At 47.8% G+C, this 18031-nt stretch overlaps 1 protein-coding gene across 2 annotated transcripts in view; it reads right to left on the reverse strand.

The window, feature by feature from the left end:
• Window positions 1–18031, reverse strand: part of HDLBP (high density lipoprotein binding protein) — an 83992-nt gene that overhangs the window by 45639 nt on the left and 20322 nt on the right. Inside the window, exon 1 of one of the 2 annotated variants that reach the window (XM_066345837.1) lies at window positions 1227–1335. The exons of the other annotated variant lie outside the window; for it this stretch is intronic. The gene's annotated coding sequence lies outside the window, so the exon portion shown is untranslated. Of the gene's footprint in view, window positions 1–1226; window positions 1336–18031 lie in introns of those variants that run through there. 2 annotated transcript variants of the gene reach the window in all.

Genomic DNA, 18031 nt, shown 5'->3' on the forward strand with positions numbered 1-18031 from the left:
GATAAATCATGAGAAACAGTCCAGAAAGTGTTACCTCCAACTAACGAAAATTTCCACACTTCACACACGAGACAGGACCGAGTATGGAGAGCACCAAAACCTAGATGAAACCCAGGCCCTCTCCCCTCTTCTCCCAAAACAACTTACTTTTATCCCCACAACAAACTTGCAAGGGAAATTTTTTTAAAGTCTTTCTCAGGACCCATAAACCAAACTCATTAACGTGAAATCCCAATGGACCGAGAAATCAGCCGGCCACAGTCTCTCTCGGGGCGCCGGCACGAGGACCGGAGGAGCAGCTCGCAGAGGCGGGCGCCCGTGCGTTCCGCCAAGTCTGGAAGTCGGCACCATCCCGCAGGAGGAACTTTCGCAGATGCCACCTCAGCACGGCCCTCCCACAGGCCACGCGAGCCCGCGGGCGGGGACAGGCTTAAAGGGGCAGGAGCGCGCTCGGCCTCCCCACCTTCCATCCAAATTCGGTATTTTTCCGTAATGTATTTTTCGTCCGGGACCTTGGGGCACATCCATGATGCGCTGCAGCCCGAGGAGGGCGCAGGGCTGGCCCCGACCACGCAGGCGGGCGGGGTGGGCAGCAGGTGGAGGTGCAGCCGGACTGCCAGACCCCTCCCGCCATCCCCAACGCCGCCGGCTACCCTGCGGGACAGACATCTGTGAACCCCCCTCCTCCTGGGGGAGGAGCGCTTCTCCTGGGGGGGGGGGTAAGGGGGCACGGTCCAGCCGCCCACGTCACCGACCTGGGCCCAGGTCGGCCGCACTTCCCCCTGCGTAGGGGCCTTGGGGGGCGTCAGCGCAGAGGGAACAGCGACTCTGGTTGGGGGTCAGGGGGGCGCTGTAGCCTCGGGACCGGCGGGCGCTGGACTCGGGAAAGTTTCTAACTCTTCCCGTGCCAGCGCCACGGCCCATGCGCACTGGTGACACGTAGCCGCCCCCCCCCCCCCCCCCCACCGCCCAGCCGGCCCGGGGAGGAGGGGGCGCCCACAGCCCGTGCCGGGAGGAGGGGCAGCGGCTGGGCCAGGGTAGGGGGACGAAAGGCGACCCCGGCCCCTCCCCCGCTTGACTGCCCGCCCGCCCGGCGCTCCACGTCGGCGGCCCAGCCCGGCACCCGGCTCCGCCCCCGGCGCCCCAACTTCCCCACGCACAGAGCTGGGCGCAGGCGCCCCCGGCCCGCACCCCCGCCCACTCCGTGCGCCAGCTCGCACACTCACTCGCTCCTGTGCGGTGCGCCCACCGCCGCCAGCCTAGGGTGCCTGTGCTCCGCTCCGAGGCCGGGGCACGGGCCCCGGCGGCTATATAGGGCGGCGGCTCCAATCCCGCCGAGACACGTCAGACCTCGGCGCCCCGCCCGCTCGGTGGCCCCGCCCCGCCCCGCGCACAGGTCAGGGCGCAGGAGTCCTGCCCAGCTCCGGACCGGAGACCTGCAGGGCCAACCAGGGAAGGGGCAGGAAGAACTGCAGCTCTGCCTCTCACCCAAAAGCCAAGAGAAACGAGAAGCCTCGAGGGACCGCGCAAAGCCAGTGAGCTGCTACCCCAACCAGTTCCAACTTTTGGTAGCCGATGACAAGCTGGCTTTGCCTAACAACACTCACTGGGAACACGTGCCAGGCCTCCAAAGTTCAGAGCACGGGTTTTCCTTCCCTCCCCTCACTCGTGTGGGGTTCTGTTCCTTATGTCCTTCCTTCTATAAAATATCCTCACTCTGTTTTTTGGCTGCCAGTTTAATCCCCTTCAAAAACGGAGACCTTCCTTCCTTTAAAGAGTACACTATCTCTGCAGTGGAACAGGAAAAGGGGGGTGCCTATTGCCAGGCAATCAAGGCAGAACAGGAGCCCCAACCTCGGAAGGGCTTCTATCCAGGTGGGTGCGGATGATATGCCAGGCCTGTGCCCACTGTGAGTACAATTCTAGTGGAGGAATTAGTAGGGATTCCAATTTGTACCTGTGGTAAGGACACATATGAGCAGAATCCTGCATAAAGTATGGGAGTGCACCATGGATACTTGAGCAGAGGACCATCCTACATGGGGTGAGCCACAGGGGCATATGGGCATTGTGGGAACAGAGAGGTCAGGTAAGACCAGCTAGGGCTGGTGGGGAGCTTCCCCGTGGAACACTGTCCAAGTACAAAGAGAAGGTGGGCAGGGGGCTACTGCAGTTGTTCAGTCTCAAGATGACTGGCTGGCTTACCACTGAGGTTGGCAATGGCAGATGAACTAAGTGGCCAGATTTGGAAGGTGGCCCCGGAGTTCCATCTTAATTGAACCAGGGCCATGGAAAAAGTCAGGAATGGCATGGGGGTTCTAGCTGGCCTAAGGGAGAAGGAATGTGTGATGTGAAAATCAGGACTTACGCTGAGGAGGTGACATGTGGGATGTCCACTGGATGGCTAAGCGGAGATGTCAAGTAGGCAACTGTATGTGCAAACTGAGGGCCAGGGAGAAGCCCAGCACAGCGGGCAAAAACGCCACAGCCCTCACATCACCGTGGGACAGAAACCACGCAAGGCAAAGGAAAACCTGCCACTCAGAGCCAAAGACATCATCCTCAAAGCAGTGTGCTAAGTCAGCAGGAAGGTGCCCTGGTGCACTACCCCCCCCCCCCCCAGGAGAAGCTCTTCGTCTACTTAGACTAGGAAGAGTCTCTTTAAGCTCCAAGGAACTTGTCAGCACCCCTTCTTGTGCTATTGCTGCTGTTTGTAGGTAGTCTTTCCACAGGGATTGCCTGGCCACAACTCTGACAAGTATGTTTTGTTGTGTAGATTCTGAAGGCGCAGCTCTGGACTGGGGGATGGAGTGGGAGGCCCAAGGGAGGGATTGGGGAGCAGCTCACACAGTGCCTACTGCACAGGAGGCCTTACAAGAGCTGGCTAAAGAACCTGTAATTAACAAAAAATATTATAATATCAAATGTTAACTTGGTGCTAAAAACCATCACAGGGTGCCTTGGTGCTAATTATGACCAGCTGTTCTTCCTAGCGAGGTTTAGTGCAGTGAGATAGTTTGCAGAGGTGAATTCTGAGATGTCTACATCCAGCAACATTTCACACCAGATAATGTGCCAACCACTTAAGCCTGCCTCAAAAGGTGAGCATCGGTCTATGACATTTGGGGACAAGGGAGAAGCTTTGGGCTTGCACAATGTACAAGGTTAGAAATAGGCCACCATCCCCACTCTGACTCAAAGCCATGATCCCCATGAGGCTTAACCCTCAGAAGAAGGCAGGTGCTAGAACAAGAGAATAAGAGCCCCCAAGCACAGAGGTGTTACAGGATGCTTTCTGACCAGCCTGTGCGGGGTGCTGGGAGCACCTCTAAGCACCAGCAACCATGGACCAATCAATAAAGGTTCAGGGTTCAAACTCCTACAATCCCATCTGTCCAAGAACCCCTAGGTTAAATGTAGAAATTAACAAGTCAGAAAGCAATCCCGTGCAGGAGGGAATAAACCTTACACCAGCCTGCAAAGAACACCTACAGACCTACCCACACTGCAGAGAGGCTAAATGTCCAAAATTCAAAAAATAAGATTGAAATAGGATTAGAATCAAGAACCTCAGATAACAGAACTATCAGACTGAGACTTAAAAAAAAAAAAATCTTAGTGATTAGAGACATAACATATAAAGACGGCATTAAAAATCTAGAGGTGGACAAACAAAGAGGTTAAAAAGCGCAGACAAGAGGACATTCCACATATGTCTAATAGGAGTTCCAAATGAAGAAAATACCAAGAGCAGAGAAGGAAAACTAGAGAAAATCCTAGAATGGAAAGACACGACATTTCCCTCCCCTCCCCAAAAGACACACAACAGGTGGCTTGCAGCAAAATTTAAACAAATCCACACCAAAACACACTATAGCGAAACCTCAGAATGCCAGGGGTAGACCTGAGAAGCAGCTGGGGGAAGAGATGGGTCTCCTGCAGGGGAGGAGGGCACAGTGACACCCTACCAGAGGACAGTGAAGTAACACCTGCCAGCTACACTGAAGGAAACACCTATCAACTTGAAATTCTTCATCTGATTTAAGAACCAGAATGAAGTAATCAATTACTATCAGTGGACAACTGATTAAAGGACATATTTCAGCAAGAAGAAAATGAAAGCCAGAGACTTGCAAGAAGAACATTGATCAAGGAACTGGTAACCTAGAGTGAAACAAGTTGTGACCATATGCTACGAATAATAAAATCTGGAGAGAGTTAAAATACACCGTTCACAAAAATTAGGGGGTATTTTATCGCTTCATATTCATTTTGAAACATCCCCTAATGTTTCATAATGAAACATTATGTACATAAGATAGAATTAAGATTCTAGCCCTGACCAGGTAGCTCAGTTGGTTAGCATATTGTCCCGATATGCCAAAGTTGCAGGTTCGATCCCTGGTCAGGATACATAACAACCAATGAATGCATAAATAAATGAAACAACAAATCAGTTTCTCTCTCTTTTTCATGCATGCTAAAAAAACAACATAAAAAACAAAAATAATGAAGGTCAAGAATAAAAGATTCATCAGCTCTGATTATCTGTGTATATATGATAACATAGCTACAAAAATATATAAAGTAAAAATTGAAGTTTACTAGAATTGACATATCCAAGACTACAGGGGAAGACTGACTCCACTCTTGGTAACAGAGTATACAAATTAAAATGGTACAGAAAATTAAAACAATGTAGTTAATAAACCTGCATTATTGGGTTTACCTAATCTTTTGCCTAATGATTAGAAATGACATGTTCTTTTCAAGTATACAAGGAAACCTTTTTAAAAATTGGCCATGAGTTGAGGGGGAAAAATTTCAACAAATGGCAAAAAATTAATTTCATGACACTGTCTGACTACAATATAATTAATTACAAGTCAACTTAAAATTTTAACCGGGAAATTTTAAAACTTGCTCCTAAATAATTCATGGATCAAAGAAGAAATCTAAAAATACTTAGAATCCAGAAAATATTCAGAATAAAGCAGTTTATATCCAAACTTGTGGAATGAAGCCAGAGTGTAACTTGGAGACAAGCTGACAGCCTTAAGCCACCATATTAAAGAAAAAAGAAAAAATTAATTGGCTAATCATTCTCTCCTAAAAGTGGAAAAAAATATAGAATAAACCTAGAGAGTAGAAAGAAATAAAGATAAGAAATGAAGTAAAAGATATACTAGAGAGAATAAACACAACCCTACAGATAAGTCTTAAAAAAAAACTAGTTAGCCTGACCAGGCGGTGGCGCAATGGATAGAGTGTTGGACTGGGATGTGGAGGACCCAGGTTTGAGACCCCAAGGTCACCAGCTTGAGCGTGGGCTCATCTGGTTTGAGCAAAAAAAGTTCACCAGCTTGGACCCAAGGTCTCTGGCTTGAGCAAGGGGTTACTCGGTCTGCTGAAGGCCTGCGGTGAAGGCACATATAAGAAAGCAATCAATGAACAACTAAGGTGTCGCAACAAAAAACTGATGATTGATGCTTCTCATCTCTCTCCATTCCTGTCTATCTGTCCCTATCTATCCCTCTCTCTGTCCCTGTAAAAAACAAACAAACAAGTTAGCTCTCTGGCAAAAATGATTAATGAAAAAAGAGAACAAGTGTAATTAGGTAATATTAAGAATTCAAAGGGGGTAAAAAAACCACAAAACTACAGCCACAATAAGACTTTGAAAAATCTTACAAGAATTCTATTGAGAAAATAACATATTACCAAAAACTTAAAAACGGATAAATAGGCAATTTCTAGAAATAATTCTGCAAATGATCCTGTTTAGAAATGTAAACTTTAAATAACCAGGCCTCTCCAATCTTTGAAAAAACAAATATAAAAGTCACAACAGAAAGGCAGGCCAAATGCCCCAAGAGAGAGCCTTCCCACTTCACTTACAGACCCAGAGGACTCGAATACCTCCCAGACCAGGGTAAGAGGAGAAAATCAGTGTGTGAATTTCATCTAGGTACTTAAAGCAAAAGCCTAACCTAATCTGGTCAACTGATCCAGAAACATAAAAGCAAATATGTGTATCTATCCTAACTGGTGGTGGTGCAGTAGATAGAGCATCGACCTGGGACATTGAGGTCCCAGGTTCAATAACTTGAGGTTGCCAGCTTGAGTGCAGGCTCACCAGCTTGAGCCCATGGTTACTGGTTTGTGAAAGGGGTCATTGGATCAGCTTGAGCCTGCAAGTCAAGGCACGTATGAGAAGCAATCAGTGAACAACTAAAGTGCTGCAAATACCAGTTGATGCTTCTCATCTTTCTTCCTTTATATCTATAAATAAATAAATAAATAAATAAATAAATAAATAAATAAATAAATAAATAACACACACATACACACACACACACACATATATCACAATAAAATCAAGTTTATTACAATAATGCAAGGGGGTGCACTGTTAGAAAAATAATGTAATTCACCACACTATTAGCATTGGGGCAAGAAGATTTGATCATCACAAAGCATTCAAATAAAGAATTTGATATGATTTACTCATTCCTGATAAAAACTGGGAATACAAGGACACTCCCCTCATCAGCAGCATTCACATCAGGGTCATGAAGAAGACAGGCTCACTGACTGAGTGCTGTATTTATTCAAACCACACTAGAGATTCCAGCCAGGACAATAAGGCAAGAAACAGAAAGGCATGCAGGTGGGAAAGAGCAAGGCTGCCTGAGTTCAGACACGACCACGTCCGAGCGACCACGTGTGAACACACCAACACAACCAAGTCCAACAAAACCAGCATGCAAAATTATGTTCCAGACACCAGCAACAAACTATTAGAAACGGACCAAATAAAAAGTAAGATTTATAGAGAATGTTATAAAAACCTTTGTGAAATACAGAAAAGACCTAAACAAATGTAGAAACGCATGTTCACCTACACAGGAAGATAATCATAAAGGCTGCAATTCTTCTCTAATTAGATTAGAACTGCAAAGAAAATGCAACTTAACCCTTGGAGTGGTACGAACGTTCATGTACGTCCTCGTGCCTCCTGACCATCCAGAGTACGATCGATTTATTTTAAAAATGTATAAGGCAACATTAAAAAAGGCAAATGTAGCCTGACCTGGTGGTGGCGCAGTGGATAGAGCGTCAGACTGGGATGCTGAAGGACCCAGGTTCGAGATCCCAAGGTCGCCAGCTTCAGTGCGGGCTCATCTGGTTTGAGCGAGGCCCACCAGCTTGAGCCCAAGGTCGCTGGCTCCAGCAAGGGGTTGCTCGGTCTGCTGAAGGCCCGCAGTCAAGGTACATGTGAGAAAGCAATCAATGAACAACTAAGGTGTTGAAACGCGCAATGAAAAACTAATGATTGATGCTTCTCATCTCTCTCTGTTCCTGTCTGTCTGTCCCTGTCTATCCCTCTTTCTGACTCACTCTCTGTCTCTGTAAAAAATATATAAATAAATAAAATTAAAAAAAAAAGGCAAATGTATGTTCTTATTGTTTCTATAAATTGGTTATCAAACAAACATGATTTTAAATTAATAAAACTGGAACTGGAACTAATTTAATTTTTTGGAAAAAAACAACCACCAAAAACTCACTCCCAGGGGTCAGTAAGCATGAAAAAAACTCACTACTCAAAGGGTTAAATTCCAAAATTGGTGTGCCTATGCACGTAGGTGTGGAATTTTACAACCAGATTTTATACACATTGTAATTTTAAAATATTTCTGGCCTGACCTGTGGTGGCACAGTGGATAAAGCGTTGACCTGGAATGCTGAGGTTGCCAGTTCAAAACCCTGGTCTTGCCTGGTGAAGGCACATATGGGAGTTGATACTTCCTGCTCCTCCCTTCTCTCTCTCTCTACTCTCTAAAATGAATAAAGTCTTAAAAAAAAAGAACAAAACACTTCTACAGACATTTTTGTAATGGTGCATTGTAAAACAATATACATATATACAATTTTTAGAATATTTACATATACAATTTATATTTATACAACAAATTTTAAACAAAAAAATCAGGGGCCATGAACAGCTGATAAGACTCTGAGGAAAATGAGATGGAGAGGGCCCGCCCTCCCCAACATCAAGATGTTCAGCGACAGTAGTTCAGGCTGTGTGTTGGCGCAGGGACAGGCACACGGGACAAGCGGTTCCCCGGCACGTATGTTGAGACCCAGAGGTGGCCTTGTGGATGGACTACTAGCAGTGCCTCTGGGAAAAGGGGTTATTCCGATGAGGAAGAAACCTCGGCCCTGACTCCACTCTCAAGGCCTGTGAAGGCGTAAGGTGCAGATGCCGCGAGAGAGCAACACCACCTCTAGTTCAAGACACAGGCCTTAGGAAGAAGCTCGCACACGTGAGTGAAAGGAGACATGTACACGGACGGTCATCACAGATGAGTTAGCCAACAACTCTAACGGCCAATGGGTGAACACGGATAGAGAAACAGTGCATAATTTATGCTATTGATACTTGCCCTCATAGCTTTAGCTAACTGCCATGCTGAGAGGTCCGGACGAGCAGACAGGACCACAGGCTCCTCACTGGCTGACAGCATCTGAGGACTGACATTTGCCGGCAGTCCTGCGCCCACAGGAACACCCTTAGAGAGGTTGTTCAAGTGGGCTCTCCCATCCTTAGCGCACCAGGCAGGTCAGGGCAAAGAATACTATGTTTCAGCCCCCTTGCTAGCTGAAATACACCAATAAACTCCTTTTATGATTAAGCTTATTTATACTTGGCTATAAAAATAAACTGTAGTATCAACCCAGGTTGACTTGTCCTAAGACTGAGCACATCAAACCCAGGCTCCTTCTCTGCTCAGGAAATGTTAACTAACACGGGCACATTCACCTCAGCAGCCTGGTCTCCAACATGAAGCAGCACAAGTTCGGATGAGACACACTGCTGGGCTCCACGGCTTGCCTCACTGCAGCCTTGTTCTTTCTCCACTAATTCTGTCAAGTTCCACTTCTTTTCAGGAACGGTGACTTAGAATTTCCCTCAAGGACAGTTACTCTTACTAGGTTCACGTTATTTCTCCATAATCTGAAAACACAGATGTCCTCTGGGAGAAGAAGACTGCAGAGAACACCAAATGTGCTGTCAGGACGCGACGATCACAGTCTCGCTCAGATACTGTCTGGATCCCCTTGGCCAGATGTTTAAGCTCCTAACACTTACGTTTCCTATTTGTGAACTTCTGGAGTCTTTGTTGCTCTATAGGAGGTATCTCACTGAGGATATTAGTGTTTAATCCCACTAATGAGTACATGTGATGAAGTACTCTACTGCATCAATGTATAGATAGAATACTGAGGAAAACAGCATACCTTTACACAGATGAGTAAAAACAATAATATCTAGAGCCTAATTCAAGAACATGTCAGGTCAATACACCTTATAACTTTGTTTAGAAAGCAGACTGGACAGCTTGCACCACCAGTGGCACCACCAGTGGTGGTGTAGGGAATGAAGCAACGACCTGGGACAGACACTGAGGTCCCAGATTCAAAACCCTGAGGTCGCTGGCGTGATCACAGGCTCATATCCGACTTGAGTGTGGGCTCATCAGCTTGAGTGAGGGACCACAGACATGATTCTGTAGTTGCGGCCTGAGCAAGGGGTCACTAGCTCGGCTTGAGCACCCAATCAAGGCACATGTGAGAAGCAATCAACGAACACCTAAAGTGCCACAACTACAAGTTGATGCTTCTCATCTCTCTCCTTTCCTGTTTGTCTGTCTCTCTCTCAAAAAAAAATAAAAATAAAAAGACTGGACAAACGGTAGCTTCAGAAGAGGAATGGAATGCAACAATCCTCGTCAGAGCCACGCTGCCGATGTCCCTGGTGATCGGTGTCTGTCGACACTCATGGTGTGGCTAGCGCACAGTGATACAAGCTGCAAGTCTAAGATACATACTGATTTTGAAGACTTAGACCAAAAGCACTCAAAGTAAAACATCTTATTGATGATTTTATATTGATTACATGTTAAAATATTATTCATAGTTTTATATAGATTACACGTTGAAATGCTAATATTTTGGATTGGGTTAAACAATATATATCATTAAACTTAACTTCACCTATTTCTTCTTGCATTTTCTGAGCAGATATCAGAAAATGTTCAATGACACCACTGCATGTGGCTCCTGTTTGAACAGCAGTACTATCGGGTTCGTTTCCCAAACCAAAGCAGAAATGAAATCTGACAAAAAGCTTTTATTGACAAACTTTATATAGCTGTCCTAGAGAAAAAATATCTCAAACCACTTATTCTAAATCTCTTGTTTATAATGAATAAATTTATATTAGGGCAAAAAATACAAAATGTATTTGTCTCAGTCATAAAAATATCTCCTTTACCACAAACATGCAAGGGTGTGTGACACAGGGCACAGTCTCAAAGACTTCCGGGAAAGAGTTGACTGAGTGTAGTTTACAGTATTTCTTCCAAGGACTCTAACAACCCATTAAATAAGAGGTGGAGGGGAGGGGGACCATGCAGAGGCAAAAGATACTAACATCTTTCACAAAAATGCAAGAAATGTTTATTTAATCTGTACAAGATAAAGCCCAAGTTGACAGTAGCGTGAGTCTTCACTTCACCTCTCGGTTTGGCAAAAGTAAAGCTTGATGACTGTCGAGAAAGGTACGGGAAACTGGTGTGGCTGGAGGAATAATTACTGATGTGATCTCTTTGGAAAGCAACTTGATTATAGGTTGGAATTTAAAATACAAACGTTCTTTGACTCAGCAAGTCTTACTTCTAATAATTTCTCCCACCTATACCCAGGTACTGTACGTGTCCAAAGAGAAGCATGCTGTGAGCAAACATGCTGTGGAGCACAGTCCCGTAACTGGCCCCCACAACGACCTGCACCATGACCGAGTCTTGACTCCCCCCCGCTCGGGCAAGAACGGACACCATCCTGCACTCCCTGGGGGCCCTGAGCTCCAGCTCCCACGCCCCCAAGACGATGGATGCTCATGCCAGCTCGCTCGCTCATGTAATTACATAATTTTTAAATAATACAAAAGAAGAAAATATAAGAGCAAAAGAAATAGTTCTGTGAATATTAAATATAGCACATTGTAATTTCTCAACAAGGCAGGTTGCTTTTTTTGTTTTTTAATTGATTTCAGAGAGGAAGGAAGATTGAGAGAGGTGGAGAGAAAGCGGGGTAAGGGGGGATGGACACACACACATCAGTTTGTTGTTCCACTTATTCACGTGTTCTGACCAGAGATCAAACCCACAACCTTGGCAGGGACAATGCTACAACCGAGCTACCTGGTCAGGGCAGGCTGCTTTTAAAGACTTATGCAGTTATGCAGGAGCGAGGGAAAGACAGAAGAGACAGGAAGGGAGAGAGATAAGTTGTGCCACTTCAGTCGTTCACTGACTGCTTCTCATACTCACCTTGACCGGGGGGACTCCAGCTGAACCAGTGACTCCTTACTCAAGCCAGCAACCCTGAGCTCAAGCCAGAGACCTCGGGGTTTCAAAGTGGGGTCCTCAGCGTCCCAGATCAATGATCTATCCACTGTACAACCACCGGTCAGGCAAAAAAAATCTTAAAAGTCTCAAGAAATCCCACATTCCAACTGCTTTGTAAGTGTGTTAAATTTCTTACCCACTCAAAACAGACTCATGTCCCAGAGGACGTGTTAGGAGCTATGTTAAGAAGAGGCAGTAAAATCCGGTCAGCAGACCCCCAGACTGAGCCTCGCACGAAGGGTGGACGCTGCCCGAGCATCCCCCCGACCACACATCCAGGGGCCACGTCGACCACACACCCAGGGGCCACGTCGACCACACACCCAGGGGCCACGTCGAGTCTGCGGTCCTTGATGCGGACCCCGCTGTGCCAGAGAGCTGGGTGTGTTTGTGCCCCAGGGTCTCTGGCCACCAGAGCAGCAGGGCAGAGCCAGGTGGTGGCAGTCACTGGTGGCAGTCACTGGCAACAGCCCCCGGTCAGCCTGAAGAGGAGCCACTACGCTGTTAGGTCACACTCAGGAAGCTGGGAGGCGAGCACGTGGAAAAACACAGTATTTCATCTGCCGCCGAACAAAGAAAGGTGTTTTAACAAGGACAGAAGTTATGGATGGACATATGCTAAGTGTTCGAGACAGTATCTGCAGGAGGGGAAAGCTCTGTGGGATCTGATGCTCCCCTTGGAGAGGGAAACGGGTAAGAAGGGGCTACTGCCACCCAGTGAATGGCCGTCCTGAGACCTGTTTCAAGTCTGAAGTCAGACTTCTCAGCTGTTCTCATTCTGTGAGGGCAGCTACCTGCAGAGATTCTGTGAGGGCAGCTACCTGCAGAGATTCTGTGAGGGCAGCTACCTGCAGAGCAGACTTGCCGTGCAAGCACCCGGGCAGCAGCAGAGAAGGCCCGGCAGCCGCCGGCAGGCACACGAGGAAGAGCATTAAGCACACACAGTTCACCTCGGCCCGAGGACACCGTCCCTGACAGGGAGCACACCTGCTTCCAGCAAACACTGGGCAAACCTCCCCACGGTGCCGTGCTCCCTCCTGGGCGGTCACTTGGCCTAGAGGATGTCTAGGGTCCCCATTACTAAAATTGTTTGTTTCATTAAAGAAACCAACCAGTGCTCCCAGGTGAAGATACATCTGCACGACCCTGGGGTCACTGCGTTTGACCCGCATGTGAAAATGTCAGAGCAGCTCCTGCACACACAGGTTCCTCACCACTGCCTCGGGCCACAGCAAGTCCCCACCCAGTGTACTTAGCAATCTCTGTGTAGCAAGAGGCTCTAACCAACAGAGCTATCTGACCAGGGCCTCTTGCTTCTGGGAGGGGAAGGGCCGGCTAGAGAACAGAGCTCTGGCCGATTCTCCCGCAGTCCTGCAATGAAAATATTCTTTTCATCTTCCAATTACAAATCCCATTTAACTATACGGAACAGAATAATTCCAAGTTTGACCTTGGGCAACAATTTATACTTGGAAGATAGTTTTCTTCCTACAATTTACATAGAAAAGTTCCATGAGCCAGAATGAGCTTAGCTCATGTTTATAAAAACTTTGCTATGGATACAAAACTAGCAAAAGCCGCGGGTGGAAATACTTAGGAATCAAAACCAGTGCTTCAAATGTAATGCTTTTCTCCAAAGGAAGAAACAAACAGAAAAATCAAGCCTTCCGCAGATTCCAGAGCATTAAGCCACAGTGGTTACTCCAATGACGCCACCGCCTGCTGACACTGGCCTGTCACACCTCTCCACTTGGCCTGTTTCCCCCTCATCTGTCAGACAAGGAAGTGTCTGCACCGTTTTTCTTTTTCTTTTTTTTTTTTTTTACAGAGACAGAGAGTCAGAGAGAGGGATAGACAGGGACAGACAGACAGAAATGGAGAAAGATGAGAAGTATCAATCATCAGTTTTTCGTTGCGACACTAGTTGTTCACTGATTGCTTTCTCATATGTGCCTTGACCGTGGGCCTTCAGCAAACTGAGTAACCCCTTGCTCGAGCCAGCGACCTTGGGTCCAAGCTGGTGAGCTTTGCTCAAACCAGATGAGCCTGCGCTCAAGCTGGTGACCTCGGGGTCTCGAACCTGGGTCCTCTGCATCTCAGTCCAATGCGCTATCCACTGCACCACCGCCTGGTCAGGATCCAGCACCATTTTTCTGAGGTTATTCTAGGGAACCTCACTTCTGGTAACCCTTAATGTTACAGCTATCCCCCAAAGAACTCCCTCCCTGTTAGGGTGCCCTACCACGAGCACAGTGTGCAGACAGGGCAGAGGTTTTCTACTCTGCCAAGGCAGACAACTACAGCCCGGACTCCACAGGACGCTGCGTGGTACGAGGATCTGGGAGCAGGGACAAGGATGCTCCACCTGCCGAGACAGCCAGCAGGGCCAGAACAAACTGTTAACACCACTGTTAGAAAACCAGCACCAAACACCAGAGGAACAGAAGAGAAAGACGACCTGTCTGTGACTCCGCCAAGGACAGGAGAGGGGCAGCTCCTGAGAAGTCGCTGAGGCCATCCAGCTCCACACAGACGCGAAGCGCCCCTGGGATGACCTCTGGCTGCTCTGTGAAGAAGGGGTTATAGAAACCACAAAAAACAGTGAGAATAAAAAGCTAGCCAAGTCTGGAAACAACTTCCACAGAGAAGCGACTGACTGACAATCACGCTACATCCACACAGGGCATCAACAGGCTGCCTAAGAGGCATGGGAAGGGGCACTTTACACATGCCCCTGTGTGGTCCCCGGGCACGTGCAGAGTACAAGAGAGGACATCTGTTCATATCTGCAGAAAGAAACAATGGGGGAAGGAAAGAGGGAGCAGGACAGGGATGGAAGCCAAACACTTCTGAACACACCACGATTTACAGCTTTGCTTTGAAAACCATATAAATCAGAGAAGAACAAACTTCAAACTAAAACATCCCCTGCTCTCTCTCTCAATGCTGGTCATATGGGTGAGTTCAGTCAGTGAGCAATCACTGAGCCTATATGCTCAGGATCTGCAGAACTCCCTGTATGTTTACTGTACTTCAATAAAAAGTTTGCTTAAAAAAACTGAAATGAATCTAACAATGTCACCTTGGTGGCATAATCATCAGAGAAAATGTAACTTTAAAACACAATAATTTGGCCCTGGCTGAGTGGCTCAGTGGAGAAAGGGTTATCCCAGAGCACTGAGGTCATGGGTTCGGGCCCCGGGCAGGGCACATAAGAGAAGCAATCTATGAGTAGACAACTAAGTGGAACAAGGAGAATTGATGCTTCTCTCTCTCACTCTCCCTTCTCCCCCTCTCAAACCAATGGGAAATTTTTATTTTCATTCATTCATTCATTTACTCATTCATTACTCTTAAGTGAGAGGAAGGGAGATAGACAGACTTCTACCTGGCAACTCGCATCTGGGGCAGAGGCTCGAAGCCACTGAGCTATCCACAGCTCCAGTCAATGGAAACATTAGAAACAAACAAACAGAACCTACAGTAACTTAACAGTATATTCTGAGTGGGATGTATCTTAATAATACGAGTATTTTATTCTGAAAATATTATACATGTTGCAAGATAAGGTGACTAGGTAACCAACATTTTCAGCCTAAGTAAAAGATACACATCTAAGTAAAAGCCACGTAAATTTTTGTTTGAATTGAAACTATCTATACTCACAATCGTTTCCCACGCCGCAGTGGGCACCCCTGGACAAAGACCGTGGCATCCAAACACCACTCCGCACTGAGGAACCAGGGCTGATTCCAGGTCTGGAGCAGAATGCAGACAAGACGAGGCCTGGTGCTATGGCGGAAAGCAAACCAGCAGTCTCATCCTGAGGGGGCCACGTCCGAAGAACATGAGGCCAACTTGGGGCAACAACAGAAGCACCAAAAAATGACTTCAGTGGGTTGAAACACCAAGTGTATAATACTGGGGGAAGCCACAACAATGCGCTGTCACTTTGGAAGCTGCTAGCCCCAATACCTTCTAAACATTATGGTCTTCGTTTTTCCCTGTCATAGGAACCATATTTCAGGGTAACCAGATTGGTAAGGGAAGCTTCTTGACACAGTCTGACCTCAGAGATGGGGCAGGCTCAGGTCCAGACCACTGCAATAAAGCAAGCACTGCAATAAAGCGAGACGTAATCTTTCTTGCTGGTGGAGTCTTGCCTTCGGTTTGTAAAAAATGCAACATCTGGGAAGCATAATAAAACAAGGTGCGCCTGTGTAAGAAGGCCAATTATAAATGTAGGCACAGAACTAGAAAAATCTCTCTTTTGCAACTGCCATATATCGGCTAAATCATGGCCCCCACAGATATCCAGGCCCTTCATCCTGAAACCCATGAATGTTACAGATAAGTTACACAGACGGGACCTAAATATAATCATAAGTAATGCGATCCTTAAAATATTATACTTTAAAGATGGAGGAAGGGGCTACAATGAAGGTAGGTAACGTAAAGCTAGAAAAGGCAAGAAATGTATTCTGCCCGAGAGCTTCCTAGAGGCCCCAACGCCCTGCCTTCACCCCCGTGAGAGAGTTCAGCCAGGCGTGTGGTCATCTGCTACCGCAGGAATAAGAAGCTAATACACCAGTGAAACAACGGCTACCAGCAAAGTGGCTGTTGAACCCACTAAGTAAATGGTTGATAAAGAACTTTATAAGGGACACAATCAGCCTGTTAACAGTGCCCACTCATCAATCAGAAAGGAGACAGCAGGCCTCCTGGGGAATGTCCCTGAGCACACAGCTGGACTGAGGGCTTACTCCTGACACCTCCCCCTGTCTTCCACCCTCCCTGCAAAGAAACAAAACAAAACATTAAAAAACCCACCTGAAACCAACGATGCTTCTCAACCCAGCTGCCAGTTTACAGAAATATGAGGCCAGAGCAGCACACTGCAACCGCCACCACATACCCCACCAAGTCCAGAACACACGAAATCCCTCAGCACACACTGCAACCACCACCACATACCCCACCCAGTCCAGAACACACGAAATCCCTCAGCACACACTGCAACCACCACCACATACCCCACCCAGTCCAGAACACACGAAACCCCACAGCACACACTGCAACCACCACCACATACCCCACCCAGTCCAGAACACACGAAATCCCACAGCACACACTGCAACCACCACCACATACCCCACCCAGTCCAGAACACTCGAAACCCCACAGCACACACTGCAACCGCCACCACATACCCCACCCAGTCCAGAACACACGAAATCCCTCAGCACACACTGCAACCACCACCACATACCCCACCCAGTCCAGAACACACGAAACCCCACAGCACACACTGCAACCACCACCACATACCCCACCCAGTCCAGAACACACAAAACCCCACAGCACACACTGCAACCACCACCACATACCCCACCAAGTCCAGAACACACGAAACCCCACAGCACACACTGCAACCACCACCACATACCCCACCAAGTCCAGAACACACGAAATCCCACAGCACACACTGCAACCACCACCACATACCCCACCCAGTCCAGAACACACGAAATCCCTCAGCACACACTGCAACCGCCACCACATAACCCACCCAGTCCAGAACACACGAAATCCCTCAGCACACACTGCAACCACCACCACATACCCCACCCAGTCCAGAACACACGAAATCCCTCAGCACACACTGCAACCACCACCACATACCCCACCCAGTCCAGAACACACAAAACCCCACAGCACACACTGCAACCACCACCACATACCCCACCCAGTCCAGAACACACGAAATCCCTCAGCACACACTGCAACCACCACCACATACCCCACCAAGTCCAGAACACACGAAACCCCACAGCACACACTGCAACCACCACCACATACCCCACCCAGTCCAGAACACTCGAAATCCCTCAGCACACACTGCAACCACCACCACATACCCCACCCAGTCCAGAACACACGAAACCCCACAGCACACACTGCAACCACCACCACATACCCCACCAAGTCCAGAACACACGAAACCCCTCAGCACACACTGCAACCACCACCACATAACCCACCCAGTCCAGAACACACGAAATCCCACAGCACACACTGCAACCACCACCACATACCCCACCAAGTCCAGAACACACGAAACCCCTCAGCACACACTGCAACCACCACCACATACCCCACCCAGTCCAGAACACACGAAACCCCACAGCACACACTGCAACCACCACCACATACCCCACCCAGTCCAGAACACACGAAATCCCTCAGCACACACTGCAACCACCACCACATACCCCACCCAGTCCAGAACACACGAAATCCCTCAGCACACACTGCAACCGCCACCACATACCCCACCCAGTCCAGAACACACGAAACCCCACAGCACACACTGCAACCATCACCACATACCCCACCCAGTCCAGGACACACGAAACCCCACAGCACACACTGCAACCACCACCACATACCCCACCCAGTCCAGGACACACGAAACCCCACAGCACACACTGCAACCACCACCACATACCCCACCCAGTCCAGAACACACGAAATCCCTCAGCACACACTGC

This window comes from Saccopteryx leptura, chromosome 7 (assembly GCF_036850995.1).
Source record: "Saccopteryx leptura isolate mSacLep1 chromosome 7, mSacLep1_pri_phased_curated, whole genome shotgun sequence".
Lineage (NCBI taxonomy): Eukaryota > Metazoa > Chordata > Mammalia > Chiroptera > Emballonuridae > Saccopteryx > Saccopteryx leptura.